The sequence below is a fragment of the Euleptes europaea genome, chromosome 10, assembly GCF_029931775.1.
Source record: "Euleptes europaea isolate rEulEur1 chromosome 10, rEulEur1.hap1, whole genome shotgun sequence".
Lineage (NCBI taxonomy): Eukaryota > Metazoa > Chordata > Lepidosauria > Squamata > Sphaerodactylidae > Euleptes > Euleptes europaea.
In genome coordinates, this window is record NC_079321.1 from 73,900,826 (window position 1) to 73,914,892 (window position 14,067).

The window sequence follows — 14,067 nt, forward strand, 5'->3', positions numbered from 1 at the left end:
CTTTCCCAGGGTTAGAAGGTACTACCAGGGGTTAGGGGAAGCAGGGAAAATCCATGACCCTCAGTGCCTTCTGCTGAAAAAAATACAGGATCTAAGCTCAGCCCTTAGGATAAATATGATGTAATGAAGAGTTTTCTAATACCATTAGATGGCCATGGAGAAAATGTAGTTAAAATATTAACTACAAATGCTTTTTAAAAATTTTCAAGTTTTGTGGAGTAATAGGGGATATTAATTAATCTCTTCATATCAGAGTTTATTCTTTATTAGCAGCACTTGTTACATCAGGCTACACACTGTATCTCCCAACAGCCATTGCCAAGCAGAAACCAATGGAAGCAGATGTTCACATGGGACAGACATGGAAATATTCTCTTTTCATAAATCAATAACAGTAGGGTAGATTAAGCCATCGGGTCTTCGGCAGCTGTGAGGATTTGTGTAGTTACAGCTCTTTGCTTAAAGCAGCTTCCCATCCTCTTTGTCCACCCTTCAGTGTGCAGGGCAAAATGTATTGTGGGTCCCTCCAGACCGATCAGTAGGAATGATGATTCCTTAGATAAGATAAAATCGGGTAGAGCAAATACCCCTAATTATCTGAATGCTCTTTTTCTCAGTCAGGGGTCGAAGCAAGTAAAAAGTCTTGTTATTTAAGGTTTACCACTTATGTAAACAAGTTTAATTTAAATTACATCTGTCCTACATTTTCTGTGCAGGTTCTTAATGTATTGGAGTTTTTTTAAGTGCTCTTTCATTTTTAGGTGCAACTTTGCAGTGTTGCAAAACAAATATATATTTTATATAGTGTACCACCTGCAGTATGCAGCTGCACTAAGCAGAGCAGAACTGCTAAGATGTTATTTGCTTGTTTAGTGTGAAGTCTGAGGCAAAATGAGATGAATGTAATGTTCCCTTTTGCTTGCAGATCAGAAATAGGACACACAATCAGGTTCCTGCTCTTAGGTTCACACAGCTGAGATGGGTGTGTTCAAATCAACATCCTTTTATTAGCAAGATACAGGGATGGGAGCAACTGGTTTCAGGACAAGTTTATGTAGGCTACAGTTCTAACTAATTAGTGGAAATAAGGAGCAGGGATTTCACCCCATGAGACTAAACCAACACACATATAGCAGAGGGGGGAACCAACTGTTCCATTGTAATGTATACAAAAAATACACCACAGTGATGGGGTGGGGGTGGGGAGGAATTTAATCAAGCAAATCCCACACATCAAGAAGTAACAGGTGCCTTAAATGACTTGGAATCGAAATCTCAACATTATTCATAGATTAAACAATTGAGTTCTTTTGTTGTGAAGATGGAAGTTAGGATAAACTCTTCACCCAGAAGTGCAGTTTTAATTAAATTACTGTATTGTACAGTATCTCCCAATGTCCCAAAAAACGATTTCCCTTTACATTTACTGCCACTTTATTCTGAGCTCTTGCCGAGCAAAATGTTTTGCCTAGGCCATGGAGTTTAATTTGAATAAAGTGAAGATCCACCAAATATTCACCAAATGGAATACTATGTACAGCATGCGCACAAATGGGCAGTGATTCTGATCTGTCTGTGCACAGAAGACAAGGTACACAGTATATGATTATACTGTAAACGTATGAGTCCCCAAACTTTTTGAACCCTTGGGATTCTGACACAGGATGGCGGAGCTCAGCCACAGACTGGATCCCAAAGGAGCTGGAGCAACACATAAAACGGCTCCTGCAGGAGGCAGAGCCAATTACAAAACATCAGGGAATGAGGTTATTCATAACTCTAACAGTAAATCTCCAGCATTTTAGGAAGAACCTCTGCTTAATAGGATGCTTTTAAAAATAAACATGCTGTTTAAAAATATTTTCTTGCTTACCCACAACTTACCTTCAGTTACTTAGTGAAGATCCTTTTGCTGTGGTGGCAGTTACTGCCAAAGCAATATATATTTTTTTTATTTTTTGCAGCCAATCATATCTCCTGTGACCAATCAGAAGCCCTGATGAGCAAAAACTCCACCTGGTTCTGCCCACTTTCTAAAAACTCTTGGTGGGTTCCAGCAAAGATGTTAGCGGGTACCATGGCACCCACTGGCACATGTTGGGGACCCCTGGTTTCCAGTATAATTGTCCTGACACAAACTGCAATAGGCTGGGTCATTCCCAGACATATGAACTTATCCCAACCATCATCTGGAGGCATCTAGCAAACTTCTCCTCCTCAGGCTTCCACACACAACCCCATTCCTGGTCTGAATAACCTGTTTAGCAGGGTCCTGCTGATTTTTTCCTGAGCAGGTATAGCAATTCCTTGTAAATGTCCTGCCCTATTGCAGCATGCATGGCACAGCAGTAGTGTGCCCAAAAGGGCTAACATGGTAAGGAATAGGAGGGTTATGCTGGAATTCTGTGAGGAAGGAGTAAGGTCTTTGATTCTACATAGTTTGTTGGAAAATTTTCCTGCTTTCTTTCATTTCCAGCTGGTATTTCTATCATCTTTGCTTCAATAGATAGGAGATATTTAAATGGCAGAATTTGCACATTTGCCTTTCAGTCTAATATACCAAGTTCTTCCTAGGAAATTTTGTTTGATTTAACTCTTTTTGATCATAAATCACTCTCAGTTTTGTGGTCGCTTAACATGGCACAAAATGATGGACGTTTCAGTCTTACTTTGGCTCCTGCATTTAACCGAAATATACATATGAGCTATTCGTTGGTTTGGTGATAAAAGTATCTTAACTTATGTGGCTCCATACATTAAAATGTCTTCATTTACTTAATGGCTATTGATTTTGGCCCTGTGCTTCAAAGTCACCATTTCATTTTCAAATCCTCTATGGTTAACAGGCATAAATATCATTACAACAAAATAAAATCTCTGTTGCATTATTCCAGCTATGCAAGTCTTCAGCATTATTCTTGCTCAATATAGGCAACCTGAAAATGAAATGTAACAAAAATCACAGTACTGTGTATATTTCAGAATAAGTTTGTAACTGAAATCAATGGTACTAAAGTCTACAGGTAAATGCTTAAATCATCTCAGTTTTCAGCGGGTCATATAGTATAGTTTTAAGTATTATCTTCAGAAGGTAGTGAATTCAGTGGAATTTACACTCTGCAAAATGAGTTTAAGGGCTTTCCCACATTCTCAGTTTTCTCACATCTAAATTCCTGTTTCTTCGGGGGGGTAGGGGTGAGTTCCACACATGTTTTGCTCCCTCTAGTGGTAGATTTGACATCAAACAACTTTATATCTAGCGTTAAAAGCTGCTGTTTAAATCTGCAGGGGAATAGGCTGGATTTAATCTTCAGTTATATTGAATCTATCACTAAAGGGAGCAAAACACATGCAGAACTGAATACCACCACTCCTGAAGAAACAGGAACTATGATGCAAGGAAATTGAGAATGCAGAAAAGCCCTAGGATTGGAGCCCAAGTCAAAGCTAATTTCCTTTTCATTGTGTCATTAGCATTTTTTAATCTATTTGTTCTAGATGACTCTGGTCAGGCCTGATTCAGATATAGGCATGCACTTAAGGAACCCTAGGCATCTAGCTAGCTTTCCTATACCAGATTTATAGGATTTTAAAATCATCTCGTATCAATAGCTAAGTATTCCACTTGATAGGGGCACATTATTGGCTAACTCATTATCTTATAACTTCAAACAACATGCAGGGTTTCTATATATAAAATACCTTCTTAGAATATATAAAAAGTGTTAGATAATTCTAGCTACTTTTTATCTTAACAAAGTCTATTTAAAAATAATGATTACAAGTATCTTATGCATATGAATATCGTCTCACCTTCAACCAATAATCCCATCCTTAAACTTCTGTGAAGCTGGATGTTCTTGTGATTCTGAGATGCTTCTGCACCTGGGTCTCAACTACTTGTATCTATAGATAATGGGTTAAACTGCTTCTAATGTACACAAGACTATTTAATTATCTTACCACTTTGTATTGTTCTTAATGATCTTCAAAGGTATTATATTCTGGGTCTCTAGACTCCCATCTTGGCCCTGCTTCCCTGTGAGGCCGGCATTGCTCTGTTTATGGGCATCACAAAATCCTCTGTGATCTTTTGGTCATGTCCAGCAAATGTTCTCCTATAGTTCTGGTCATATCCATGACATATTGTTTATTTATAATAAAGGTTTAAACCCTGATTCTCAGTATTATTAGGGGATCACTGATCAGGTACAAGCTACATTTCATGTGCCATTATTTGACAAGTGATTACCATTAACTTTGAAGGACTGTAATTCAAGGATAATGGTAATCCTTCATCTAATATGTCGTGGCCCCTCTTCCCATTGCCTCATCCTCCCAATCTGCATATATAAGCAATAGCACCTGGGAAGGCACCAATAATAAGGTAGATGTATAACTAAAGGCCTTGAAGGGGAAATAATTGCTACAAAAATTGTTCCATTTATTATTTTAGATAGGATAATTAACTGTGTATTATATCCAAAATATGAGTTAATATTAGCGTGCAAAAAATCCAAAAGGTGTGTGTGTTTTTATAACTTTATTAACAAACCTTAGTAGTTCTATAAATTAGTAGTAAGGCATATTTTGCATGTACACAAGGTGTAATTGTTCGTTTTGTTTTTTTAACAAAAATACACTACAGTATTTGATGGGAAATTCCTAATGTCCAGAAATAGCCCTAATAAACACTACTGTTCTTTCTTTTTATATATAAGATTTTATTTTTGTTAATTAAAAGAAATGAAAAACAAAAAAATAGAAACACTACTGTTATTTTTTATTCATTTTAAAAATCACATTTAGTCTCATAAGTTTCTGAAAACAGATTTAACAATAAAAAAGCATATACAAACCAGCAGAAAACTAACACTCCAGAATCTAATAAAGGCAGGCATCCCACTGGTGGCGCACTCACCCAGATGGTGGCACAAGGTGATCTGTTGCACCAGCCGGGCGTAGCCGTCCAGCCGCATGACGGAGTTGTTCCTGCTCCACATGGTCGGGGCTGGATTCTACAGCTGGCTCCTGCTACCTCCGCCTGCAGGGGTGAAATGAGGACACACTGTCTAAGAATGCGCCCCCCCCATGCATTCTGGCCCTACCCCCTTTAACCCCTCCATTGTCGCCACTTCCACCTCCAGCCCTCTTGTAGTACAGAGGAAATACTTTTCTCCAAGGCCTGGGTGGGAAAGGGTTAACACAGTTTCTTGGGCAGTCCAAGCAGCTCCATAGCTAATGACTCTTCTGCAAGGGGGGGAAAAGGTCCCTTTTCTCAGAAAAAAAACTCACATCGGCCTTGAATATTCCTGTCTGAGGGAAGGGGCGGATCGCCAGTCTTAGATCCTTCTGAGCTAGAGATCTGCCAGGACCCACGAAGGACCTGACCAGATGATTTCGTGAACCTTAAACGGCTCCCGGGACTGACGTTCCCCACCGCTGAGGTAGAGAATTAAGAAGATTCCTTTGTGTTTTCTACCTTGTCTCGTTTTGGCTTACTTGTTTCATAATGTATGTTCTTTATGCCATGGTTCACATCTTAATCAAGAATTTCTGAACACAGCAGGAGTACCCTTCACCTACTGTTGGATAAGCAAATATACGGTGTCAGTACAATACATTGTTACAGCTTCTAAAATTGGTGCTTAGCTAGTTCTATGGAGAATGAACATAGTTAACAAAAAAAACAGCAGTTTTGTATCTTGACTGTCAAATGAGTTATCTTTTCTTTTAAAAAAAACCCACAAACGAGGTAATAGTCACAAAATGAATGGTATCTGAATTGTAGTGGGATTTTACTAAACAGGTTGCATAGCACTCTTCAGCTAGTTTTCATATAGATATATTTCTTTCTTTTAGTACGCCAGTGGGGCAGCTGGTGTTTCTCTACAGCAGCAAAAGAAAAGAAGAGAGAGTCCTGTGGTACTTCAAAGATAAACAAAGTTATTGTAGCATAAGCTTTTGTAGCCTTGAGCTGAAAGCCACAAAAGCTTATGCTGCAATAAATTTCTCTGTCTTTAAAGTTCCTCAGGACTCATATATATGTTTTATTTTATTTTTGCGGGAATTACTTCTGGATTTATTTGTATTTAACTAAACTAAAGGGATGAAGATGGTTTGAGAAGTGTGAGGAGTCTCTGCAAGGAGAGGCTGTGGGGCTGTCGGATTTGTGCACCGAAAGCCATTGCCTCCCCTTCATGGCTACCAGAGGTTCCTGTCATGTTACTTGCCCGGTGTGCCCCCATGCCTTCTAGAGGAGGTGAAAGATATTGCACAGAACCAAGTGAGGTGAAATTATGCTAGGCCTTCACCGTGCATTCCTGAGGTTTGGAGCCGAAAGTACTTAGGAGGCCTGCAGGGCCTTCCGCTGGTGCAAAAGGCACTTACGCCAGCGCAAGAGGCCTGGACACCAGCTTAAGTGGAGTTAGGCCGGCAGTGGCTGGCCGCGGAGGGGGAAGGCTGTCACAAGGGCTGCGCCAGCGCCCAAGAGGTGCAGAAGTGGGCGGCGGCGGTCACGGGGGCACTCCTGGGGGTGTTCCAGCAGCTAGGAGGCCTCCTTTCAGGCCAGGAGCACCCACTTTTGTTGCCAAAAAGTTACTCCAGGTATTTACCTTGCGTAGCCCATTGACCTCCATGCAACCGTTCCAGATCCTTGTCTGTGCGCCGCCCGAAAGCGCTTCTGCTAAGGGGTGCTTCTGCTGCCGTCTCCCCAGCGGACAGCGCTTGGTGGCTGTATTCTTGGGAGGCTGAGGTTCAGTGCCGGGCCAGCTCCCACAGTGGCCACAGAGCAAGAAGGGAGGTCAAGAAGGCATGGCTCGGCATCGCAGTGCTGGCAGCTCCCAGCCACCCTCACGGATATTTGCATGGAGGCGGTGCCGTCCTTTGCTGCCCACTGGCCATGCCCTCCTGGTGCCACCCCCGCCACCCCCGCCAGTGGGGAGGGCCACCCTCATTGCCCCCCTGTGCGGACGACCCCTACTTCCCCCAGGACTCAGGCCACCATGACATGTTGGCCTGCCATGGCCACACAGGTGGCTCCACTGCCTCTCATCCCAGCCTCATAGCGTCTGTCCATCTTCTGAGTTTGGACGTCCCACGCCAACGAAGCTGGGATGCCCGGGGCCTGCACAGATGCATTCTTCCAGTGTCTCACCCCTTTGGTGGCGTACTTTTAGCCAGACCCGTTGATAAAGGGGCTGATGAAACTATCTGTCAGCCCCTACCCTACCCACCAGAGGTGTGCTAGCTCCTGCCTGGTACCTCCGAGCTCAGATGCCAGCAGCCCCAACCCCCTCTTCAGGGGGTCCATCTTTCCCTTGTTTGAAAGACAGAGCAAGCAGTGACCCTCTCTCTGTGGCCCACCCTGTCCCTGCAAGGCAGTCTGTGGCCCCCACCGCTATGAGCACCCAATGCGCGAGGTGGCTGGGAGGTGGTGAGTGATGGATGCATCCACGGCTGCCAGGTATAGAGGCACTGGCGGCTCCAGTAGAGGTGTGGGTCCCGGTGGGGGCCCAGGAGGGCAACATCGGAGCAGTTAAGGGCACATATGACGCTGGGGAAGGCGAAGAGGGTTTGGAAGGTCAGCCGAATGGGGAGCGGTTGTGCCTCCACAGTGGGGAAATGGGCATTGCTGTCACGGTTGGTGACCATGGCGTCCAGGAAGGCACGGGAAGCGTGTCATGTCGAGGAGGTGGAATCCTCCAGGACATCCGCCAGCATTCTGTGGATACTGCCGGTGGCCATAAATCGCTCAGACAACAGCACTTCGTGCTGGACAGGGATGGCCCTAGAACCAGGGATGGGTAAGCGGTGGCCACCTCATTGCGGTCCTTCTGGAGTACTGGCCGGTGCAGATGGAGGCAGTCCCAGCCCTTGGTGTGCAGGAGCCACAGGGTGATGACTCACACCCTGTACCTGCGGCCCTGACGTCAGTGCCATCTCCCGCGAGCCACCCACCAGTCCAGAGCCGCCAGCAGGTGGACCACTTGCGGACAAGACAGGGTCGCCCCAGAGAAGAGGAGACACAGGCAGGACTGAAAGATCGCTGTGGTGCTTGGGTGCGACTGGAGTTCGGGCCTGTGACCGGGGGGGGGGGGCTTCTGGCAATGCAGTGCCCTCTATGTCTGCTGCAGTTGTCCTTCTTGCCGCTACTACTCTTGATTGCACCCCACGCTTCTCCTGGCCTTCCTATCCCGCCCTCGCCCCACCCCCGCCCTCCCAGCCCCCACCCCCAACCTTCTGACAGCCCTGTCTGGCATCAGGCTGCATGGGGGTGGCCCTGCTCCGCCACCCCACACCTTGCCCTCTCCCTTCTCTTTTTGCTTTTATTTTCCTTAGCCGTGCAAGCTGCCATGAAGCTTCTTAGGAGCCTTCTCGGCTGCACCATTGCTGCACCTCTCCCTGCCGCGGGGCAGCACCTGCAGCCTCAGGAATGCGCTGTCAGTCCCACAGAGGTAACAGAGAAAAATAAAATCGTTGTACTAAGTGCACCAAGGAAATATGTATTTTAATGTAAACTATTTATATCTCAGACTCTCCAGAATCTGCCTGAGTCACTTCAGAACATATAGCAACAAAAATACAATCTAAAATAAATAAATCTTTAATTTTAAAAATACAGTAATTCAATTAAAGGGCAGGATTGCATCCCAGGGCACCTAGTCTTGAGGGAGAAGGGGAAGAATATGGGCACTGCCCTAAGCATGCTAGCAGCCAAGTCATGGGGCAGAAGGAGGTACCTTGGGAAGTTGGTAAGGGCATGGCAGGAGTAACTAGGAAGAAGGACAACCAAGGCCAGTTCCTGAGGGTGAAAAGGCCTACTTAACGGCAAAGTTCTCCTGGGGAGAAACCTTCTATACAGGAGTTAGGCACAGGGCAGCAGGAGCTGGGCAGGTCCAGGCAAAGACGGATTAAAAGGGGCCAGCTGGAGGTAAGAGTGAAGTAGCTGGCTGGAATGACTAGGAACATGGAAGAAGAGTAGCTAGCTTGGTCAGGGACTAGTTGGTAGGGACACAGGACTCCCCTGGCATTCCTGGCCAAGGGGCCACAACTACCACTGGCCTAGACCTTCATGGTGTAGCTACTGCAGATGTTAACCCTGCTAGAAGACAAGGTGGCTAGAGCTAGGAGTTACTAAGACTGGATGAAGGACATCAGCAAAGCAGGCTAAGAAACTGGGTGAAAACACATACAGGTAATAATGGATAAACTAGCCAGGCTGTGTGGTGACTGTTAACCTTGGGAACTGGTGATTGGAACTGAGCTACGCATTAAAAAGGACAGCCTTGGCATCTCTTCAGTGTTGACTCGTCTTTGACAAGGTGGATATATGGTACATCACTGGGGGAGTTGTCCCTAGCTAGGGTTGCCAACCTCCAGGTACTAGCTGGAGATTTCCTGCTTTTGCAACTGATCTCCAGCTGATAAAGATCAGTTCACCTGGAGAAAATGGCCACTTTAGCAATTGGGCTCTCTGGCATTGAAGTCCCTCCCCTTCCCAAACCCCTCTCCTCAGGCTCCGCCCCAAAATCTCCAGGTATTTCCCAACCTGGAGCTGGCAATTCTACCCCTCGCCCTGAGGGCTTCACAGGCAGCAATAAAGCCAATCCTCAGTATTTTTTTAAAAAGCAACCAGTAAAGCCTACTGAGAAATGAGCAAGGTGAAAAAGACCAGTTGAAATCCCGCGAGAACAAAATATTTTGACCCACCCACCTGGTGCCTGAAAGGTATTAGTTGAGCTTGAAGGAGAAGTTCATTCCACCGCTAGGACACAGTCATTGAAAAGGCCCCATCTCTAGCCACCACCTGCCTTACTTCCAAGGGTAGGGATTCCTGAAGTAGTGCTTTCAAAAGACCTTAACTGATCAGCTGGACAGTATGACAGGAAGACTCTGGTCTTAAACTATTTAGAGCTTTAAAGGGGAGAACTAGCACTTTGAGTTGTGTCCAGTAATACCCAGGCAGCAGGTGCAGATCTTTCAACATAGGGGTTACACGATCTGTATCCAGCCCCTGAGCATAACATGGCCACTGTACTGTGGACCAACTGATGTTTCTGGACAGTTTTCAAAGGCTGTAAACTGCATTGCATTAGTCTAACCTGGATATGATTTGTGTACAAATCACCATGCCCAGATTATAAATTCTGTAATCCTAGTCCTAGTATTGTTTACTGGATGTCTCATGGTATTTGATTACATTGTATTACACTATATAATCTGCTTTGAGTATCAGCAAGAAAGGTGGGATATAAATAAAGTAAATAAATAATGCATGCCTTTCAAGGAGTATCTGTAGCTGGCATATTAGCCAGAATCCAGCAGCACCTCCTAGCTATGTATCTGCTCTTCCAGGGGCAGCACAACCTCCTTCCAGCACAGTCTGGCTTCTAAGGATATTTGTCATTGACTAACAGTACCTCAGTCATGTCTAGATTAAGCTTCAGTTTATTGGTCTTCATCCATCCCTTCTCCAGTTACTTATTCATGGACATTTCAAACTTGACTCTCAGTGGAAAACTGAGCTGAGTGTCTGCCTCATATTAGTGACACCTCATTGCAAAGCCCCTAATGATCTCTTCCAGTGGTTTGATGTCAAATATGATGAACCATAAATGCCATGGGATCATGCAGTAGTCCCCAGTGACACCTTCTAAAAGCAACCGGACAGGTAAGAACTGAAGGACAGTGCCTGCAACTCCTAATTCAGCCAGTTGCTCTATAAGGATACCATAAATACCATTGTTTTTCTTGTTTAATTGCTCCATTAGCCGTTTCCTCTGCTTGTGTAAATACTCTGTCGAGCATAGTATTAAGAACAATGCAACAATACTAGTTTAGAAGAATAAGTTAGCATAAGACCTTCCTATATATACTATAATTACATCATCACTAACAGCTTAAATACAACCAACAAAAATAATTTATATAAAGATTAGCTATTTCCCTATTGATCCTGCTGAGTGCTTTCCTATATTATATACCATGCATTGACTGCAATTCTTCTTCTGTTGTAATGATACTAAAGTGATATATTGCAAGAATGATCATGATACCATTACCAAACTTCCTTTGTGTTTAAAAAGCAAAATCCGGTAATCGAGTTAGCAGTTCTAGATTGTTGTTTTTTACAGTAAATGCCTCCTATTCAGAACAGAATAATGGGGGGGGGGGGTTTCAATAGCTAATATTCTTTATTAATTTATTTACATCATAAACAGGTTGCAAACCTTGCCGAGAGATCATCACATAACATTTTTTTAAAAAAATTCACACAAGGGGAGCCTATTTTGTCCCAGCCGCCTTAAAATTGTTTCAGGCCATATTGTCAGGTCCTGACTAAAGCCACCTGAAGAAGGGCTCTTGGCAGGACCAGGTCAAGTTCTTGGTTCACATGTCACAAACTTTGTGTATAGTTTCTCATCCTGTTATCCTGTTATACAGTCCACAGCTGTTGTGTTGTCTACCTTGCCCTGGGAACTGTTATCTCGGAATTGTTTCGCTTTGTTTTACTTTCTCTGGCTGGAGTGCTTTTAACCATGTCTTCTACCCATGTCATGCCATTAGCAGCCTTCTTCATTCTGTAGACAGTCAGTTCTTTTAATTTACCTTTTTGCTCCTAATAAAGTCTTATTACTTCAGGACCACCTGCCTGGATGACTTTGCTTTTAAGGGATGCTAGGGGTAAACTCCTGATCCTGACACATATGAATCAGATGTTGTACGGGACTTTGCTGGGGTCACCTTTATCTAGCTATCTTCTGTTGGAGCGTGTTCAATCTCAGTTCCTCAGGGCAGTACTCCAAGTTCCCTCTTGTATATCGAATTTGTGGGTGCGCCTAGTGACAGGCATGTTAAAGATGAAGCCTAGGACTGGCCTGTCTTCTATTTTTCTCTGGTTGAAGATGCAAGGGGTGACAGAGGGGCTCCTGCTGTTACTTCTCCATGATAATTTTAAATCCAGGTGGTGGAAGCAGACCGAACAGAGGCCTTGGCTTCTCTCCCCACCCCCCTTGGAACTAAATAGAGATCAAGCAAGGTACACAATTAGACAAAGGCTTTTTGATATGGAATGTCAGAAGGAGCTTATGGATTCTCCAGAAATAGATATATTCAAGCGCCAGCAGAATATCTATCATTCATAGTGCTGAACAAGCAAAGGAGAGCTTTTATACTAGCGAGATGCTCCGTCTTACCTTCAGCAATTTTACAAGGCAGATTTAAGAAGCTTCCAGTAACAGAATGGATGTGCCCTTGTAAGTCGGGAGAATTGGAGACTATAGAGCATGTTTTGCTCAGGTGCTCCTTTTACGAGGAAGCTTGTTGTAAGCTAATCATTCCCCTGCTCAGCCAAATCACAGTCAGCTCAGATGAAGGGGGAATTAAGAGTCTCTGGGAAGGAAATGCCCAGATGGCAAAACAGGTAGCCAAATTTAGTGCAATAGCATATAAAGTTCAACCCCTAATGTTGGGCAACTGCAATTATATTAAATCATAATTTTAGTCTATTATAAATTATTTGGAAATTTTAATTAGGAATGTTTTTGGTTGAACTGCTATAATTTTTTTACCTTTTGTATAAATGAAACATGTTTTACTGGCTTATGCTGTATTAATAATAAATCTGAAATCTGTTAATTTGTTTTAGGGCTTAAGCAATGTTCAGCAGCAAATATATGCAGCATTGAAAACAGTTTTTTAGGGCTCCAAAATGTTTCCCAGAAACCCTTGCCCAAAGCCTGCTTTTTTCACAGTGGTTTGTTACTGTTGATGGGCAGAACTGTTTGCAGCTTCAGTCTCTGTCTCTGTCTGACTTCCCTCAGTGATGCCATCATGTAGCCATATCCAACTGGTTATGTGATAACAGTAGTGCTAGAGGGGGGGGGGAAGGCCACTTTCAAACAAAAAACATGGCTTTTATACAACTTGCGATTGAAGCTGCGAAGAGCGTGTTTCTTCTTTCCTAGAGTGAATGAGGTATGGGAGATGGCCGCAGAAGCACCTGAATATATGTTGGGGCCACAATTGTTCTGTACAAATGCTTTTACCCCCTTTTGTACTTCCCTTCTCAACAATTACAGAATGGGGTATACACATTTTACAAGGGAATAAAATGTTTGATAAATGTACCCTCCCCCTATGGTCATGGGAACATTTTTATTTTTAAAGAAGTGGTCATGCAGGGAAAATGTCAACCCGGTTTATAAGCTGGTTTTCTAGCTCATGAATAAAAAGTATAGTTTGCATAAATATTAGAAGTGGTATTGTACCCATTGGCTTGGATCTTATACTGTCTTTCCACTTGCCCCCTCCTCCGTAGAGAAGTGTTGTAAAATTTACCATACTTCTCTATGGAGGAGGGGGTGACCCCTTCCAGACCTCATAAAATCAGACCCTCTGTCCCAAACTTTACCAAACGTTGGGGTTCATGCAAGGAGAGTCCCTTGAAGCTATGCTGTGAATTTGGTGTCTCTACCTCGAAAAATGCCCCCCAGGAGAATTTTAAAAAGACTTACTTTTCACATTCTGTAATGACCACATCCGTACCCAAGAGTCGTGGGGAAACGGAAGTTGAAATCCCATAAAATAGGACCCCCAGACCCAATCCACACCAAACTTTGGGGTTCATGCAAGGAGAGTCCCTTGAAACTACCCTGAAAATTTGGGAATTCTACTTCCAAAAATGCCCCCCACTAGAGCTTCGGCGGAAAAATCCCCATAGACTTTAATGGACCCAGTTTTTTTCGGTAAACCCGGAAATAAAGCTGAAATACCCCTTTACTGGTATGGGTATTTGGCTTATTCTGGGTTTAATTAAAAAAAAACCTGGCCCAATAAACCCAAACCTAACATTTACCGGTGTGTTGTGTTTTTTTGCAGAACCCTAGAGGAGACTGTGACTTGCCCTGTAAACTATGCTTTGTTTACTTGCTTAGATCATTTGGAGCAGTTAACCATTTTACTATGGTCTAAGGCTGGATCCTTATGTTACTGGATATTGCACTATTATAACCCTTCACTTTGATATCCAATGATGTGTGGATCCTTTCTAAATAGTAAAACTTT

General features: G+C 43.6%; 1 protein-coding gene across 2 annotated transcripts in view; it reads left to right on the forward strand.

Annotated features, from left to right (window-relative positions):
- The window catches only part of NKAIN2 (sodium/potassium transporting ATPase interacting 2), a 722,370-nt gene that overhangs the window by 548,132 nt on the left and 160,171 nt on the right, over positions 1–14,067 (forward strand). The gene's annotated exons all lie outside the window — the stretch shown is intronic.